This window comes from Myotis yumanensis, unplaced genomic scaffold (genome assembly GCF_028538775.1).
Source record: "Myotis yumanensis isolate MYYU_CA2020_CCGP unplaced genomic scaffold, mMyoYum1.0.hap1 SCAF_9, whole genome shotgun sequence".
Taxonomy (NCBI): Eukaryota; Metazoa; Chordata; class Mammalia; order Chiroptera; family Vespertilionidae; genus Myotis; species Myotis yumanensis.
In genome coordinates, this window is record NW_027223760.1 from 47,290,934 (window position 1) to 47,310,830 (window position 19,897).

Here is a 19,897-nt window from a genome sequence, read left to right on the forward strand (position 1 = left end):
CTGATAAGACAGCTGTCACTTCTTAGAGTTTTACTGTCCTTGTTCCTGGGCACCTGGCCCAGGATTTACTGCACGATATTCTGTGTCCAATCGGTATAACTACCACAACCTTGGAGCCCTTGTTACTAGTGTTATATGCTCAGTCTTCTTCTTTTCTCTCTCCTCGCTCCTTCCTTTTCTCCTTTTCAGAAGCTCCACCTTTCCTTACTTTCTTCTATATTTCCTCTCTCGTACACTACACAGTCTGTTCTGGGTAGTTCTCTGTCCTCTCTTCCATTCTTCTGTTTCTTTCTTCTCTCACTCACAGAGCAAGATTTCTGGAGGAAGAAGACCTGTTATGTCTCCAGGAAGAGTCCCCTGAAGCAAACCTTTCAGAGCTCTCACTTCCTGGGTAGAATTTTGCTCCCTCAAGCAACCTCTGCTCAAGTTGATCAGAAATGCCATCTCAGCACTTTTAGCCAGCAGCAGCCCGTGCTTTAGAAAACATAGACTTGTCTTATCAACAATCGTAGGCTAACAAAAAGCCATCGACCAGAACTTATTGTATTGCTCCTTGCTCTTAGGGGGCACCAATGAAACAATGTGGTGGCTTTGCTGCATAGTAAAATTCGGTTCCAGTAATGATGAAAATAAAGGAAGGAATGAAGATATGTTCAGCGGAAACTTTTTTTTCTTTCTTCCATTAGATTAGGAACTCCTTGAGCGAAGAGACCATTTCTGCTGTATTCATTTTTAGTGTAACGACCAGTGTCTAGCTTAGTGCCTTACTCACTATACGTGATCAGTAAATAAACATCCCCTGAATATTTGCTTTCCAAGAATTAGATAAATGTAGTAAAAAAAAAAAAAAAAAAAAACAAACCTGAAGTTTTTTGAGTACACAAAGACTAAAGAAATAAAACCATGAATAAGGGCAGTGCTTTACGTGATTGTTATTTAGGAAGCTTTGTAAAACATAAAATTCTAAGCACTAAACTGTCACACTGATTTTTTAAAAAAGAACACAAATCTCTACAGTCCTATGAATTTTTATAGCATCTCCTCTGTGGCAATTATTACTATGAATTATAGTGATATGGAAATATATCTTAATTCTATTACTTGCAAAACTCCTTGGGGAACTAGGTTTTAACTATTGTTCCATATACATCATATTCAATACCAGTCTGCTGACTAAATTAATGAATGATTATTAAATGGTTGACATACTTCCATTCACTCAGAATGTTTGAAAAGATTTTTATATAATTGAATGGTCTTAGTAAGTAAAAGTTACTATTTATATGATCTACCTGGATTGACATTAGAATATAAAATTAAATAAGTCAAAATTAAATTAAACCTAATGTTATTTTTATGAGTTCCAGGCAAGATGGTGGAGTAGCTTTATTGAGGTATAATTGACAAATAAAAATTGCATATTTTATGGAAAAACAAAAGGCACGTCAAGATCTTTAAGTTAGCAAATTAGGAGAAACCAACTGGCCTCCTAAAAATATATATAACTTAATCTTTTGTTTTTGTCTATCAGTCTTTTACCACGCCTTTAAAAGAAACATGCTTTTTCAAGTTATCTAGTTGTATGGATTATGAATAAAAGGCAATTTTATATTTTGGTTAGAAAGATTTAAGAAGGCTAAAGTCCCTCAAAAAGTCAATATAACACTGAACCAAAGTGATTAAAATTATTGTATTTAAATTTTTCTTTAATACATTTGCATCTTGACATATTACATTTTTAGATCAATATGGTTTGTACATCTCTGTTGCTTGCGCAGGAGGAAATTATCATAATGAAAAGAGTTATTGAAAATGGTCCATGCTGTGTAATTCCCAGGATAAATGGGCTGAGTAGCAAATATTTCTGTTGTGAACTGTTTTATACCGAAATGTGCATTATTAAACCCATTTGTTGAACACATTGAAGATCAAATATCTTCCCAACCCGAAACTGGAAAATGTTTATTTGCCATTCCTCTCTTTACTCTGCTCAGATCTGGTTAGATATTGTTTCTGGGTTTTCTGGAATCCATTCCCACTAGACAGAAAAAATCATAGATGAAGAAAACAGAATTTACAATTTATAAACACATTTTAAACAAGATCGTAAGAAATTTAAAATAGTATACATAATAGAAACAGCATGTGGGAAAGCATATAGAAAGGCATGGTGGATGACTATTTTTTACACTATCATAAAGATCCTATGCATTTGAAGAACACAAAAAAGCACATTAGTCATTAGGCTATAATAACTTGAGTGTAGCTAAAAGTATGCTCATGGTCAGGATGGTTTCGGGATGATGTTATGTGCCTTTGATTTTACAAGTATGTTACTTTATGTATACTGTGTGTTTTTATACACTTAACGGTTGTCCTTTAAAATATTATAGATGCAGTCAAATTGTTTTCTTTCATTTGGAATAATCATATGTGAGCCTGATTGCATGTTCCAATCACCACTAAAAGTAAATAAATAGTTAAAGCCTTTGCCAAAACATCAATGGAACACAAAACTCTAGAGTTGAAGGTAATATCAACAGCTGGAGTGGAGGGAGCAGAAAGCAGTCCCCCTCTTTGAGAATCCGTTTCTTTCTTCTCCAGTAGCATTATTGATCTAGAGTGTAACTGGAAGTAGGACACCTAGGTATAGATTCATTCATTTACTCATTCATTCAATAAATATCTATTGAGTGCCCACCAGCTTGGTACTAAGCATGGGGACATTTTATAAGAAGTGGGTAATGTGGTATTGTGACTTCTGGAGAGATCTCAAAATTTAAAATGTAGAATTGAAAGTCATAAACGGTGGTAAGAGTGCCATTGAAGCAGATGGAAATTGAGGGAAGTTAAGCGAAGAGACAGGTGTTATGTTGAGATGTGAAGGGGATATGAGACCAGTTATATTCCATTGCTTCAGGCAGTGTTTGCCGTGAATGATGCAGGAAAGATTTGAGGTACACTGGTGAGAATTACACGTGTCGAGCTGTTGGGGAGAATGTTCTTGCCATGAATGTTGTTGGCAGTCCCAGCACAGTGGGAATGAGCATGAGTATGTTAGAGTGAGCCAGAGCAGTCCAGGGTTTTCTCCAGCAACGCTCTTGAGCGTAAACAGAAAAATGGGACAGTGGTTATATTGTGGGTTTGCCCACTGACATGATGGATCACAAGAATGTGATGGGAGCCTCAGTATCTGAGAGGGCAATAATGGATGAGAAGAGTTCATGAATAGATGAAACTATGAAGGATTTAGTGTTTATTGAACTTGGTGAGCAGAAAGCACGGATGGGCATGGGAAGGAGAGGGGTGCCCTGGTGGATATTGGGGTTGTGTATTAAAAAAAACACTCAAAATGCCTGTAATGGTTAAATTCGGAGAGTGATCTTGTTGGTGCATGGAGTTGGAGGACTGCAGTTAACAAGATCATGGGACCCTACAGTTGAGATAATTGATGAGTCCCTAGCATGAATTTTGAAATTGTCAGAAGTGATGATGAGGAATGAGGATGTGGAAGAAAATTATAAGCCAGGTGTTATATTTATTTAAAAAGGTGGAAGTGGGTCTCATAGGAGTTTAGTAAACAACACCTGTGGTGTCTTTAAGATAGTGGAACAGAGAACTGGTGTCAAATTTAAATAAGCAAAAAGAAATGGTCAGTTGAGTACTCCACAAATTTAAAGTCTGAACTTGTAGGTTGCTGGGGCAAAAATTCCAAGAGAATGAGAATTTACTTTTAAGATATTCATTTACTATATATAAACAAACAACTACATTTTTTCTAGATTCATTCAAATAAATGTTAATTTATTGTTTATTATTTATGATTGTGAATGCTGTTTCCTATAAGAAAAATATTTTATATTTTGCCTCAAGTCCTTTCCTCAAATCCTTTTTTTGTAGTGTGTCTTTATAGTTTCCCAGCTTTCAAAATGTCAAATAGTGGCCCTGGCCAGGTAGGTCAGTTGGTAACAGTGTCATCCTGATATGCCAAGGTTGCAGGTTTGATCCCTGGTCAGGGCACATACAAGAATCAACCAATGAATGTATAACTAAGTGGAACAACAAATCTTTCTCTCTTAAACCAATAAAAAATTTTTTTAAAAGTTAAATAGTGGAAGGATACACTTTCCCAAATACCAGGTATCCTAGGTTTTTTACATACAATAAGAATTAGATCCAATGGGTAGAACCACTGAACGAGGGAGCATGTTATTTTTCAAAGTAATCCTTTGTATCTAAAAAGAAGACAGTGTATTATTCCTCATTTTTTCTAACTAATACCATAATTTATTTAACCTTACTTATATAATCATAGTCTTGAACTAGTTTTTGAAACCACCATTATATTGTATATATAAAATACAACTGATAGGATTATTGAAATGCGTGCCTTTTGCATTAGAATAGAGAACACAAATTTTTATGAGTTTTCTGACATGTGAATAATGGTCTGATTTATAAGCACACTTATATATTTATAGATATTCTGATTTTTGCAAAGCCAATTTCTTGCATGAATAGCTATCTAGTTTATTTACAAAGCATAGTGAATGCTACTCAAATCATAATATAATAAATCTCTTCCAAGAAAATTCTTTAGTAGGGGCAGTATATTGTAGCAGTAAAGGTTGACACTGAAAACACCTGTCCTTTACAGTTACATGCTAAAAGGCAGGTATTCTTACATTTATTATGCTTACATTTATTATCACTACTATAATACTTTCCTGATAACTTGAAAGATTTCATAACAATATTGTTGTACTTTATCACTAAGAGCAAATAAACTCTATTCATTCATTGGGGTGACTTTATTACTCTTCAATCCTTATCTAAGGATACCAAGTGCATGGAATTCCAAAGTAAGATATTACCACTTTCGTACTTTCCCTCCTGCAGTGTTAATTCTCCTATGGAAGATGGTCATCTTGTCTGCTAGATCCTTCTCTAAGTCTGACTTTGTTTGATATGAGATCAAAGGGCTTTCATTTCCTATATCAATTAGGCTGGCTGTCTTGTCTCAATGACATTAAGTAGCCTCTGGAGACTAGTGACACCAGAGCGGGGGTCCTTGAGTTGATGGTTAGCATACAGTATGGCTGTCTTAATTCTTTCTAAATAACTAGAGGCCTGGTGCATGAATTTGTGCACATTGAAATTAGGGTCCCTTGGCCTGGCCTGCAGGGATCAGGCCAAAACTGGCAATCTAACATCCCCTGAGAGGTCCCAGAGTGAAAGAGGGCACTCTGCAAAGTTGCTGTTGCTCAGCAGCTCCTGTGTTGAGCATCTGCCCCCTGGTGGTCAGTGTGCATCATACCTACTGGCTGGTTGGCTGGTCGCTTAGCCTTTTATATATATAGATAGTTTGTCTAGTCTGACGTCTTTCTCTCATGACTGTGTCCCTGTCTTATTTGTTCAGGGCAACCATGCAGCTCATGTCAGACCTGATAATCAGTGGTTTGAGTTTCTAAAAAGTCTGTAGAGACACATGGATTCTCTCCTAGGGTCAACATGTTTCCCATACTAAGGAAAGGTCCAGCTTTTTTGTTGTTTCTTTGACCTTTTGTGGAATATGAAGTACCAGAATATTTTACTCCAAATAAAGTCTAAATCCTATATCTAGAATTTACCCCAAAGTTTCTTAAAGGAAGCATTATCAAAAACATTTGTTGAGCCCTGGCTGGTGTTACTCAGTTGGTTGGGCGTCATCCCATGCATTGGAAGGTTGCTGGTTCGATTCCTGGTCAGGGTAAATGCCTGGGTTGCAGACTCCATCCCCAGTGTGGGGCATGCAGGAGGCAGCAGACCAATGTTCCGATCTCATATCAATGTTTCTCTCTCTCTCTAAAAATGAATAAAAAAATAAAGGATTTGGTGAGCCCCAAGCAAAGCTATGTAAATTCTACTACAATGTAGACTCTTCTGTATCTAGAAGTTTATAGTCTGAATTTTCCAGAGTCATATTTGATCACGTTTTTTGAGATAAGACTTTCATTATCTCACTAGAGAAAATTAAGCAATGTTTTTTAAAGAGTAAACAAGGCCCTGGCATTTACTAACAACATTCTTTCTTCAGCATATTCAATCTCACTTCACTTTGAGAGAGTTCTTAGCCAGCTGCTTCAAGAAAAAAGAGGTTGTCAGGCATAAATTCACTGAGTTTGCCTTCCTCATCATCTTCAGACTCCTCTAGGCTTCAACCTATTCTTCCTTTCTTCCCCTTTATCCCAGAAGAAAAATTTCTACCCCTTTCTAAGACTCAGGCTTCCTTCCACCTATGCCTCAAAGATCTGGCTTCCTCTGTGTCTCCCCTGATACTCCTGTTTTTGACCCATCCTTTCTCTTCTTGGTACATATGTGCTCAAGACTCCACCAGACGTTAAAGAAATACAACACAGTGACAAAAACAACCTCTCTTTCTCTAGCTCAACTTCCCCTTTTTCTGGGCTAATGCCTTACATTTTACTTTTTCTTCATCATTAAATTCTTTTTAAAAAAATTTAAATTCTTTATTGTTTAAAGTATTACATAAGTCTCCTTTTCCCCCCATTGATCTTTCCCCAGCCACTCACACCCCTTAGCACATGCCCTCACCCCCCTACTGTCTGTGTCCATTGGTTATACTCATATGCATGCATACAAGTCCTTTGGTTGATCTCTTACCCCCCACCACCACCTCTCCTGCTTTTCCTCTTGGGTTGGATGGTCTGTTCGATGCTTCTATGACTCTGGCTCTATTTTTGTTCATTAGCTTATGTTGTTCATTATATTCCACAAATGAGTGAGATCATTATGATATTTATCGTTCTCTAACTGGCTTATTTTGCTTAGCATAATGCCATCATTAAATTCTTAAGAAAGAAGGCGATGGGACTTATTTTGTTCATTAACACTATTCTCTTTTTAACCCACTACCATCTGATTTCTGTCCCTATCCCACTGCTATCACTAAGGTAGGTAAGAACACTCAGTTACCAATCAATAGACACTATTCAGTTCTCCTACTTTCATATCTTTTCCATTTACTACTAACTATTGGTCTCTCTAGTGGAAAGTATCTTCCCTTCTTTCAGTCTCACTTGCATCTCTTGGTCCCTTTCATATATCTTTCTAGTGATGTGCCTCTTCCCTTACTTTCTGTCCCTCTGTCTATCCCTTTGAAGTTGGCATTCCCTAGGGTTTCTTTTTCATCCTTCTTTCCTCCTCCCCCTCACTTTTCCCCTATTCCTAGGCAATCTCATGATTTGGCCTGACTTCTCCTCCAGCCATAGATCTGCATGTCCAACTACTTATAGGAATTCTCATTGAGGCATCTCAACATTCAGCACACAGTACAGGATTGACATGGCACGCTCCCTATGGATTGTTCACACAAATTTCTATTCCCGTTCTTCCTGGCTCAGTAGGACCCCGTTATCCTCCAGGTGTCCAAGAGTGAATCATGACCCTCTATCTTACCTCTTTACTTCCTCTCAGTTCTACATCCTGAGGAGCTTTCTTCTGCACCTTCATTCTTCATTTCACTGCTTCAGTCTAGATCACAGCTCATCACCTCACACCTGGAAGGTTGCATCCAGGCTTTTCCTTAGTCATATTTCTACATGTCACTACCAAGAGTAAGGACTTTCTTCAATTTCCAGCTGCCTTCAGGATGTACTTTAGTCCAAACTCCTTAGGGTGGTATATGATTCCCTTCAGAATATCTTTAAGTCTAGTTTTCTAATTAATTTCTGGTCTCCCACCCTCATATGCCTTCACACACACCAGACTGTTCCCCATCTATGCCTTCAGAATAGGAGCAAGGTGCTCCTTTCTCATGGTATGCTAACTTTTCTTCTCTCCTCTTCTCTGCCCGGCACATCTTGATTTCTCTTTTTATATAGAGCTCCAATATCATCTCCTTTCTACTGCACGAGTCCTCATGGACCACAGCCCTCACTCCATTCCCAAAACTTCTACAAAATGAAGTGTTCTGCCTTTGGTGTTCCCAAAGCATTTTGTGCGTACTTCCATTTGAAGTCCTTGTCTCATAGTCTTATAGCTACTTGTCTACTCATCTGTCTCTCCCAGCAGACTATCAGCTCCTCTAAAGCCATGCTCACCTTTTCCCCTATGCCAAAGATGCTTCCCAAGCCCGGACTGTGTCTTCAAGATGAAATGGAGACCCTTGGCTGACCGCCTCGGGCAGCAATCATAGTCTTCTATCCTCCTACAACTTTCTATTCATGTTCTCAATGAAAGCAATTATTATATTGAAGTTACATGTTTACTTTTCCATCTCTTCTCACTAGACTGAGAGTATCTCTAGAGCAGGGACCTCATTTTTTTTTTAGTACTTAAAACCACAAAAATTTATTTTTCATTCATAACACAGTGTGAACTGCCAAGGGCTCTTGTTCATTGCAGTTACTCAGGACTTAAACTAACAGAGATACCCCTCAACACATGCTTTCACAATTGCTGTGGTGAAGGAGGAGTGGGGAGATCAACTCTCCAGCCCACCAGTGACACATGGCACGGACCTCATCTTATTCATCATTGCCATCCAGATGGTCAGCACAGTGTCCAAAACACAATAGGCAGCCAATAAAAGTGTTAAATAAACTGTCAACCCCCTAAGCCAGTGATGGCGAACCTATGACACACGTGTCAGAGGTGACACGCCAACTCATTTTTTTGGTTGATTTTTCTTTGTTAAGTGGCATTTAAATATATACAATAAATATCAAAAATATAAGTCTTTGTTTTACTATGGTTGCAAAGATCAAAAAATTTCTATATGTGACACGGCACCAGAGTTAAGTTAGGGTTTTTCAAAATGCTGACACGCCGAGCTCAAAAGGTTTGCCATCACTGCCCTAAGCTTTTATTATTTGCATTTGAGGTTTTTTTTCTATGTCATATGGTGCTTCTGTGTTTTGTTTTTATTGAGGTTTTGGTGCTTTTGTTTTGAACAGCTAGAAAGGATACAGTTTATTAAGTGCTTATTAATTTACTATGAACACTTTACATATATGACCACCACCTGCATAGATAACTGGAAACATCTCAATTGCCAGAGAAAAATCATATTAAACGTTAGAAAACAATCTTGATTTGTGAAAACTGAGCCCTGAGAGAGTACTGAATTAAAAGGAAAGGAGTGAACATATAAAGTGATATATAGTGCTTACTCATGGCACTGGAATGCCAATACATGTGTAACATCCCACACCCTGGAGTTGTTCTTTTTAAAAATAATTATTCATGCCATCTATTAGAAAAGTGAGAATCAAAGCTAAGGGAACTGAAGCTACTTAACAAATTTGTGTTAAAAACCGAGGTAAAACTGCACAAAAAAATCCTGTTAGTTCCAAGAACCATAGTGTTTTATAATATGTCTTCCTACTGGTATTTTCCTCATAACCACCAAGTTATGGGCCAGAAGAGAACATAACCACATTTTGATCCCCTGAGGTGGGCTTAAGGGTGAACTGGGGGAAAGTTATGGGGAAGCAAAGATCAGGAGACCCAGCTCTTTTCTCCTCCCCCACATTTCTCTACCGTTATAGGTTTACACAGATAATGCACATTCACTGTGTAAAAATCAGTCAACATGGAGAAGCCCCCTGGGCTATAAATTGGAAGATTGATCTGAGTGAGCCTAGTTTCAGAGTCCCCATCTTCTATGTACTAACAAACTGTGAGTTATTTTTTGAACTCTCCATTACCTATTAACTTTAGGTGATTTAAATCACTAGTAATATGAATTAGTAATTATGTTAAATAACTCCACATTTTCTTTTACATGGTGAATCCCCTAAAAATAGGGCTGTTCGTGCAAACCCAATGCTGCAGACATCACTGTATTCTTCCCTTTACTTTTTCTTTCTTTCCCCTTGAGTCATGTTGTGCTGTGTGATGGGTATTTCCAACCCATGTACATACATTTTCACTTAGCCCATATCCTGTTTCCTACACTCCTCTAATCTTTACATATGAATCATTCAAAATTTTACCAATTCCAGAAATTACACTTACTTTTCCTCCCTTATTTGAAATATTTTTAGCATTCCTCCTAAATGAACTCACCATTGCTCATCCTAATTTGCATAATTATAGCTGGCTCTTGAGTAATTATCAATACTTTTTGTTTTTTTTCCCCCTTGCTCATCTTCTCTACTTTTTGTAGAGGGTGGGGAAGTTGGGGGTAGTTCTCTCTCTGAGAGAAGGCATATGGCTGTTGAAGGCACTTCTATTTAACATTAATTATCTATTGGGCATTGGCTCATTTTAAAGAGTGTTAGGCAGGTTGGGATCTGAGAAGGGAGGAACCAGAGTGGAAAGCAATTTGTCTGCATTAGAAAAGAATTGAGATGGACAGGATGTACTGTTACTGTTAATGAACCACACATTTGGAGGTTCCAGTTCTCTGTGTGCCTCATTGTCATTCATAAATGGGGGGAAAACACAGGAGTTCCCTGAGAGGGCCACTTTCTGTTGTTCCCCTATCACAGTGATGGCGAACCTTTTGAGCTCGGCGTGTCAGCATTTTGAAAAACCCTAACTTAACTCTGGTGCCAGGTCACATATAGAAATTTTTTGATCTTTGCAACCATAGTAAAACAAAGACTTATATTTTTGATATTTATTTTATATATTTGAATGCCACTTAACAAAGAAAAATCAACAACAAAAAATGAGTTGGCGTGTCACCTCTGACATGCGTGTCATAGGTTCGCCATCACTGCTAGGTTAGGCATTTCTATGATGTGGAGTTATTATGTAAAGTATCCCCAGCCCTAGATGGCAGTGGGGGTACATGTTAGGAATGTACTTGAGTTGCTTGAGGAGAGAACTACAATATTGTGGAAAGAGCATTGGGTTGGGGTCACAGAACTTGGTTTAAACTTCAGCTCTGCCATTTACTGGTATGATCACTGGAAGCCATTGAAGCTTTTCTGAGCCATATTTTCTTCTTATGTAAAATGGGAATAATAGTACCAAACTCATGTTTCGAGGATTTAATGAGATGATGCTTATGAAATGATTATGTAAGTTGGTGGTTCTCAAACTTTAGAGAGTTTTTGATCCTAAAGTTCTGGAATGGAGTTCAAGATTTTACATGTTATGTCCAATAAACTCACATGGGAAGCCTGCTGCTGCTGGCCTGGGGGCCAGAATTTGGTAGAAGCCATAACGCACTGACAGGTGTTATTTTTTGATGTTATAGTTATTCTCTGAGAAAGAACACTACCTTTTACATATATCCTCAGAGAAATGAGAGAGGCAATGGTGATCACCTGTGAATTAAAGAAAAACTTTGGCCGGCTGATCGACTACATCACAAAAATGTCTAAAGATATTGAATTTGTTGGGGGAGGGGTATTAAACTCATAATTATGCACACTTTGAGTTTATTTAAATGTTCATGCACCTCTGAATTCGCTGGTTAACAGCACTTGACAGGAAGTGGAAGTATAAAAATAAACAAGAAAGGCTCATCTCGTGGCATTGCTGCCTTAACTGAACACAGGAAGTCCTGGAAATCTTGCAAGACTGTCTGTTCCTTCATGATGTCTAGTCTGATTTCAAGGCCCCAGTGTACTTTATGTTTGTGCTCAGGGTTCTCCAGAGAAACAGAGAAACAGAACTAATTGGAATCTCTCTCTCTCTCTCATCTATCTATCTCCAAGGAGATTTATTATGGAGGCTGAGAAGTCTAGACCCAGGAGAGCCTATGGTATATTAGTAGCTCCAGTCTGAGTCTGAGAAACAGGAAAGCCAAGGGTGTACATTTCATTCCAAGTCTGAATCCAAAGGCAGTGAAAGACCCATGTTTCAGCTCAAAGACAGTCAGGCAGAGAGAGAGAGAGAGAATTCTTTCTTACTCGTATTTTATTCTATTCAGATCTTCAATGGATTGGACCAGGCCCACCCACACTGGAGAGGACAATCTGTTTTACTCAGTCTACTGCTTCAAATGTTAATCTCATCCAGAAACACTTTCACAGACATACTCGGAAATAATGTTTAACCTAATATCTAGGTACCCCATGGTCCCATCAAGTTGACACATGACATTAACTGTCACAATGTTGTTAATGAATATCTGAAAGGAGCTACTTTTAGTTTGCTTATCATTAGCTTTCCAGTCTATAATGCTGCTTCAAAACATATGATATACAAACTTTAACTGTGGCTATGTGTACAGTCAGTCCCATATTCTAGTTGTCACACATTTTACAGTAAAATATTTTAATGGACTACTTAAAACTAACATCCAAGATCTGGAAACAGCCCAAGTGCCCATTAGTAGATGAGTGGAGAAAAAGGCTGTGGTACATTACACAATGGAATACTACTCGGCCATAAAAAAAACAAAAATGGAAATCTTACCTTTTGGGACAGCATAGATGGAGTTGGAGATTATTATGCTAAGTGAAATAAGCCAGTCAGAGAAAGACAAATACCATATGATCTCACTTATGTGTGGAATCTAATGAACAAAATAAACTGACAAACAGGAGGGGGATTGGTGGACTGGATGAAAAAAGGTGGAGGGATTAACCAAAAAACATATATGTATAACACACAGACACAAACAACAGTGTGGTCATGGCCAGAGGGAAAAGTGGTGGTGGGGGGGTTAGTGAGGTGGGAAAAAGGGGGTGGGGGGAAATATGGGTAGAAAAGTTTCTGCTTGGGGTGATGGGTGCACGATGCAGTGTGAAGACAATATCGTATTGAGTTGTACACTTGAAACCTATATGGTTTTGAGAACCAATATCATCCCAATAAATTCAATTAAAAAACACAGAAAGTTTGTGTAATAATAGCCAGTGGCTGTTATCAACTATCACATTATATTTATTACAAGAAAGGTGATGCCAACAGATCTGACAGAATATAAATAATGTTCAATATTTAAATACAGGGGTGGGCAAAAGGAGGTTTACAGTTGTAATACAGAGAAATAATCCAATAATTAATCAATAATAATACAAGAATAAACTTTTACATACCACTGTAAACCTACTTTTGCCCACCCCTGTATGTTAAGAATAATTCAGAATCACTTATTTATTTGTTGTCACAAATGTGTCAGAGTCTAGACATTCAGCCTTTAGCACTGAAGTACCATCTTCTGAAAATTGCTGTAGACATCCTCCCCACCCCCATCCCAGCTAATAAATGCAGCCATGGAATGATAGACACAACATAATATGTTCCTGGAATCCCAGGAGGTATTTTAAAATGCAAATATTAAAACAGCCACAAAAGTTTCATGTTCAGTTATACGAGTGATGAAGAAAAATTTCCTACCACGGCACAGTAAGAAGAAAATGTTGAGTTTATATGTGAATAGAGCTTTTTTGAATACGGCATCTTATTGTGGTAGGCTTCCTTGCTTTCCATCTCACCGATTCCCTCCTTGACAATGGACAGCTATTTCCTTTGTAACACAGAAACGCTCCCTTACAGAATCTTTCCCCACAGCTGGCTTTCATCACTTCTTGATAGGTACCTAAATATTTCAGTTTCTTCCACTTTATTTTCCCTTAACAATAACTGCTGCCCAATCAAATCATGTCGTCTCCTGCGTGAGTATTTGCGATATTGAATGAGTGTTTATCAAGCACCATTTAGAATCCCCTATTTTCTCTTGTTTGGCATTTTCATAGACTCTTGGTCTCAATTATGCTTGGAGGTTCAAGTTTCTCTAACCATTTTAAAAGTTAGAGTTCAAAATTCATTGTGGACTTTTCTTTTTGTCTTGCCCTATAGAGATTTTTGTGTGTAAATAAAAGACCTCAAAATCTAAGGCTTACTGCGGGACAGAGCTCCAACTGACCCAAGTTGGTGTGCCCCAGACCCCCATGTCCCCATTCGCCCCTTTCAGCTTCTCACCCCGAAGACCAGTGGCCAGATTTGACCATGAGCTACTCACATTACTCCCAACCTGCAGTGGCTCCCCCACTAGTTGTACTAGGTCTTGGCCCCTGGAGAGATGCTGGCTACTCTTTGGCCCAACATGCCCCCTATTGGGCTGGATAACTGGCCAACTACATACACAGGGCAGTTCAACCAGGACTGCCTCTCCAGAATGGCAGCCAACAAGTCCAGCATGATACCCAACGTGCCAAACCTATACCCTGGGTCCCAGGGATGGTTACCCTCCTATCCCCCTGGGAGTTTTGGGCAGCCCCCTTCCACCCAGCAGCCAGTTGCTCCATATGGAATGTACCAGCCCCCTGGAGGAAACCTGCCATCTGGGATGCCTTCAGACCTGCCATACCCAGGGACCCCTGTACCAGGCCAGCCTATGCCACTTCCTGGACAGCAGCCCTCAGAGGCCTATTCTGGGCATCAGCCAATGACATGCCCTGGGCAGCCACCAATGCCGCCTCCTAGGCAGCAGCAACTGCAGCAATAGCTGGTACTAAGCTTCCCAGGACACTAAGGGTCTGGGACCATCACCCTTGCTGTGCCCTCAGCCCACCTGGAAAGCAAGGCACCATCTCAGATGCTTTGACACCTTGCAAGAGGCCATAGTCCTGCAAAGGGTTATGAAAGGCTTTGGGACTAAGGAGCAGGCCATCATGGATTGCCTGGGAGTCGCTCCCCAAGCAGCGACAGCAGATCCTCCTGTCCTTCAAAACAGTTTAAGCAAGGGAAGGATTTGATCAAAGATCTGAAGCCTGAACTGTCAGGAAACTTTGAGAAGACCATCTTGGCCATGACGAAGACCCCAGTCTTTTTTGATGTTCATGAGATAAAGGAAGCCATCAAGGGGCTGGCACTGATGAAGCCTTCCTGATGGAGAGCCTCGCCTCCCGCAGCAAGCACAGCCGGGAATTGAGCAGAACCTACCAAAGAAAATTGAAAAGACCCCGGAGGAGGCCATTCACAGCGACATGTCAGGGCACTTCCAGCACGCCTCATCTCTCTCTCAGGGGGATCGAGGATGAAAGCACACATATGGACATGTTGCTTGCTCTACAGATATGTCCTCCTGGGAACAGATGGGTCCAAGTTCAATGCAGTCCTGTGCTCCAGGAGCTTGGCCCACCTGATGGCAGTTTCAATGAGTATCAGTGACTGACAGGTCAAGACATTGAGAAGAGCATCTGCTGGTATATGTCCAGGGACCTGAAGCAAGGCATGCTGACTGTGGTGAAATGTCTCAAGAATACCCCTGCCTTCTTTGGGCCAAGCGGGGAGTAGGAACAAAAGGCCAGACCCTGATGAATATCATGGTATCTCACAGCGAGATGGACCTCCTGGACATCAATCGCTGTACCGTGACATCATGGGAGACACCTCGGGGGATTACTGGAAGATTCTGCTAAAGATCTGTGGTGGCAAGGACAGAGTGATGACTGGTGACTCACTTCTGTCCACTTGCCAGCAACAGTGGTGCCAGGAAAAGGCCAAAAGAATGTCTGTTTCCATTAAACCCACAAAATAACCCCCCAGGTATCCCAGTGCTGACAGTCCTTGGAGCCTTGGCCCTGACCTCCACTCACCTCTCCTGATCTTATGTTGTGCTCCTGCTGAAGGGCCTGGGGACTCTCTCAGGATGCCTTTTCCTCCCCACCCCTCAGTCTCTTGCTGCTAAAGTAGATGTTTTGTTTCCTGACTCATTCCCCTTTGCTTGTAGCTGAGACACTGGGCTTCATTTTAGTCATGTAATTTTAATATTTATTTGGAGGTATTTTTTTATAGTCATTGCCAGACAGGTGCATACAAGTCCCTCTGTTGCCACACACATTTCAGGTGAGAGAGGTCAGGTGGGGCAGCGTCATGTCCTCACTGAGGGGAGATCTGTAAGGATAATCTGGATCTGGTGAGAATGCGTCATGAGCTTTGTTATTGCCAAACTCACTGCTTTTCAGAAAAGAAATGAAAGAAAAGAAAAGAAAAGAAAAGAGAAGAAAAGAAAAGAAAAAAAAAGACAAGACCAGAAAGTCGTCTGTTCCTTCTTCCATGTAAAACACAAAAACAAACCAGCTCCCTGCTAGTGGCAGGGGTTCTTGTAGTTGAGAATGTGCCTTAAACCTGAATGGTGGTAGCCAAAAGCTGTTTCTAAATTAAAGTCAGTCAGCTCTGGAAAAAACAACAACACACCTGAGACTTATTTTGTAACTTGTATAATAGATTGCGCAATCTATAAATAATATTCAAACATGTGGTACAGAAACAAATATTATGTTTTAAAATGGCCACCAATGATAATAACAACTAATGCTTATTTTCTATTTACTATGAAGTAGGTGCTTGACTAAATAATTTTAATGTGCATTAATTTATTTCATCTTTCCAACAACCCTAGAAGTTATTAAGTGCTCTACTGTCCTTGATGTTCATGGGCAATCTCAGTATGATTACAATAGTTTGAGTTGAATTTCAGGTATTTGTAGCCAAAGGAGTATTATCTATGTCAGCATGATACATGTTATTATGTTTGCACGTGTCTTTGTAGGTGTGCAAAGCAGGTTATCCTGGGCAAAGGGAGATTAGGTAGAAAAGGCATGTGCCCTGTCTGTCCTATACCCATTTACATTGACTGAATTTACAAATCTCCAGAGAAAACTCCTGGGCATGGGGAAAACTCCATGGGGCCAGGAAGCTAACTTGCAAGGATTTCACTTGCATGGCCCCATGGGAAGAACTTGACCTTAAGAGAAGAAAATTTTTGAAGATCTTAATAGATATAACATAAATATGATTTAAAAACCAAATAATATAAAATGTTATTCGATAAAAAGTCTCCCTACCATCCTTGTCCTCCATCTGACCAATTCTCACCCAGCCCCTCCCACTGAGAGCCACTGTCTTTCATTTCTTTTGTAAATTTCCATAGTTTCTTCATATACAAGCAAAAACAAATATAGATTCTTATTTAACAAATATAGATTCTTATTTACCTTCATTTGTTTACAAAGGTAGCATATTTTACATACCATTCTACACCTTGCTTTTTTTGTGTGTGAGGTATTTTTTTTATTTATCTTGGGCTTCTTTCTCTTTTGGTATAAGAAAGCTTCCTCATTCTTTTTCACAGCTGTCTAATGTTTTATGGTATAGACATATCATCATTTATTTAAGCAGTTTATTTTAATGGCATTTGGGATGTTTCTAATTTTGGGCTATTAACAAACAATGCTATAATGAAAAAAAAACTTTGCTTTAAAGTCATTTATCTCCTGTGCCTGAATAGCCGCATGATACATTTCTCCATACGTAATTCTGAGTCATTAGTGGCTTTTGTTATTTGAAAGTGAACATCTAGCTATCTTCTCTATGGGAATGGTAGGAGAAAGGATGTATATGTATAGAGCTAAAAAGAGCTATAACACCTTAGCACCCAAGCCCCTGTGATGGGAACTACCTTAGAGAGCCCAACCCAGGAAGAAAGCTCATGTGTTTTTTTTTTTTATCGCTTTCAGAGGAAGGAGGGGTATGGGTTTCAAAAGTTGCTGAAGAGGTAATACTGGAGTAGAGAGAGTGGCCCGAGGGAAGCATGGGCTAGGGTTCCAATGTGAAGGCAGGACTAACTAGTTGTAGAATTCCTGGACTGAAAGGTATGCACATCTAAAATGTTGATGGATAATCCTTATTGTCTTCTAAACAAGGCTTTATTAGTTTGCTGTCTTGCCAACATTATAGAAAAGAGACTGCTTACATTCTTATGAATATTGGATCTTATAAAATATTTAAAATTTTGCTGATTATATTTTAAAATTATATCACATTGTTGTTTTAGCTTACATTTCCTAGGTTATGCCTATGAAAGAGATGTTGAACTCTTTCACAGGCATATTTCTTCTATAAACTGCCTGTTTATTTCCTTTGCTTGTTTTTCTAATAGGTAGTTGTCTTAATTAATTTGAAAAAGTCCTTTAATGTTCTTTTGTCTGTTACAGATGTAGCAAGTATTTTCTCTTTGTCCTTTAACTTTGAACCTGGTTGTATCTATTAACACTCTTAGTTGTGTCTTAGCTCGTTCAACTAATACAGACTGGGTAGCTTATAAGCAACAGAAATTGATTTCTCACAGTTCTGAAAGCTGGAAAGTACAAGATCAAGGTGCCAGCATGGTCCGGTCAGAGCCCTCTTCCTGGTTCATACCTGGCACCTTGGTGCTGCTATGCCTCCATGTGAAGGAGTCTCTTTTGTGAGGGCATCAACCATGTTCATGAGGGCTCTGACTTCATGACCTAGTCACTTCCTCAAAGGCCCAAACTCCTAATACTATCATTTTTGGGGTTAGGATTTCCACATATGAATTGGGGGGAGCAAACATTCAGACCACAGAATTCCAACCCTGCACCTCTGCCCGCCCTGCCCCTCCCCGCCAAATAAAATTCAGGTCCTTCTCACATGCAGAATATATTTGTTCCATCCCAACAATCCCAAAAGTCTTGGTTTGTTCCAGCATCAACTCAAAAGTCTAAGTCCAAAGTCTCATCTAAATCAGATATGGGTGAGGCATTCATATTTTCCAAGCAAGTCCAAAACCTTAAGGACCACTGGGGCAGAGGTACCACCCGCTGGACATACTAGGGTGTGAGTCAGGTCCCCAAGGCTCTGGGTGAACCCACCCTCACAGCTTTACAGGATGCAGCCCAGGCGGCAAGCTCTCACAGGTTGGAGTCCCGTGCCTGCCCCTCTCTGGGGCTGGGGTCTCAGGTGGCCCTGCCCCCACAGCTCCTCCGGTCACTGCCTTAGTAGGAACTCTGGCAGTGGCTCCTCTCCCTCCGAACCTGCTGCTCTGGAGGCTCCATCTTCCCAAATGTAAATGGCAATATGCATGCCCTCAGGGCTCAGCCACTCGGTTCTGCAGGGATTCCACCAAGGTTTACTGCCCATCCTGACCCCCTTCCTCAGCACCTAAGGAGTTTAGCAGGGGCATTTGGGAGCAAAGCCTACAATGTGAAGCAGCCAAAAGCCCCTCTTTTGAGATCAATCTGCTTCCCAGGTCCTTATACTCTGAACCTGTGATGGTAGGGCCAGTAGGAAATGCCTTTGAGGTTATTTTGCCATTGTTTTGAACAACAGATCCTGGCTTCTTGTATAGATGGCCAACCAATTTCTCCAGTACCTTGAGAATAGCTCCTGTCTTCCGCATCAATCTCCGTAACAATCGGCCACACTCTCTGCTCTCTCCCAAACAAGCTTTCTTATTTCCTTTAGAATGGACAGGCTGGGAATTTTCTTAAAATTCTGCTTTCTTTTTGTTTAACAATTCCACATTTAGATCATTCCTCTCTTTTTGAATTTTACGATAAGCATTTAGGAGAAACCAGACCTCTCCTTCAATACTTTGCTTAGAAATTTCTTCAAAGCCAAATACCCACTTTTCATCACTCATGTTCTACCTTCCATGACACACCAGGACAGGAACACAATTCAGCTAAACCCTTTGCCACTTTATAACAAGAATGGTCTTTCCTGCAGGAAAGATGTTTCTCATTTCCGTCTGAGACCTCAACAGAATGAACTTGATCATCCATATTTCTATCAACATTCTGTTAACAAACACTTGGGTATTCTCGAAGCCAACTGGGGCTTTCACTACAGCTCTTCTCAGCTGAGCTCTCCGCAGAGCTGCCCTTTCTGGTCCTATCACAGTAAGGTAGGCTTTTCCTAGCATGCACCTTATTTTTTTTTTTTTTTAAGTGTGCATATAAATACTTTATTTCAAAGTATGTGGCATTTAATATTTGGCAGGATAATGCTTTGAATAACCTCCTGATATATATATTTCTTAGTAATTGTTATGCCCAGATTTCAAGATTCCTAAGAAACCACATCAGGGAGCCAGCCAATCCGATGCAAAAGCATAAGAATCTGTATTTCAAGCTAGCTTGAGCTCCCCTCCACCAGACTCACCAACACAACGGCAAACCAA

General features: G+C 39.7%; 1 pseudogene; it reads left to right on the forward strand.

Moving 5' to 3' along the window:
* Window positions 1-14,014: 14,014 nt before the first annotated feature.
* On the forward strand, window positions 14,015-15,451 carry LOC139015999 (annexin A11 pseudogene; annotated as a pseudogene).
* The last annotated feature ends 4,446 nt before the right edge of the window (window positions 15,452-19,897 follow it).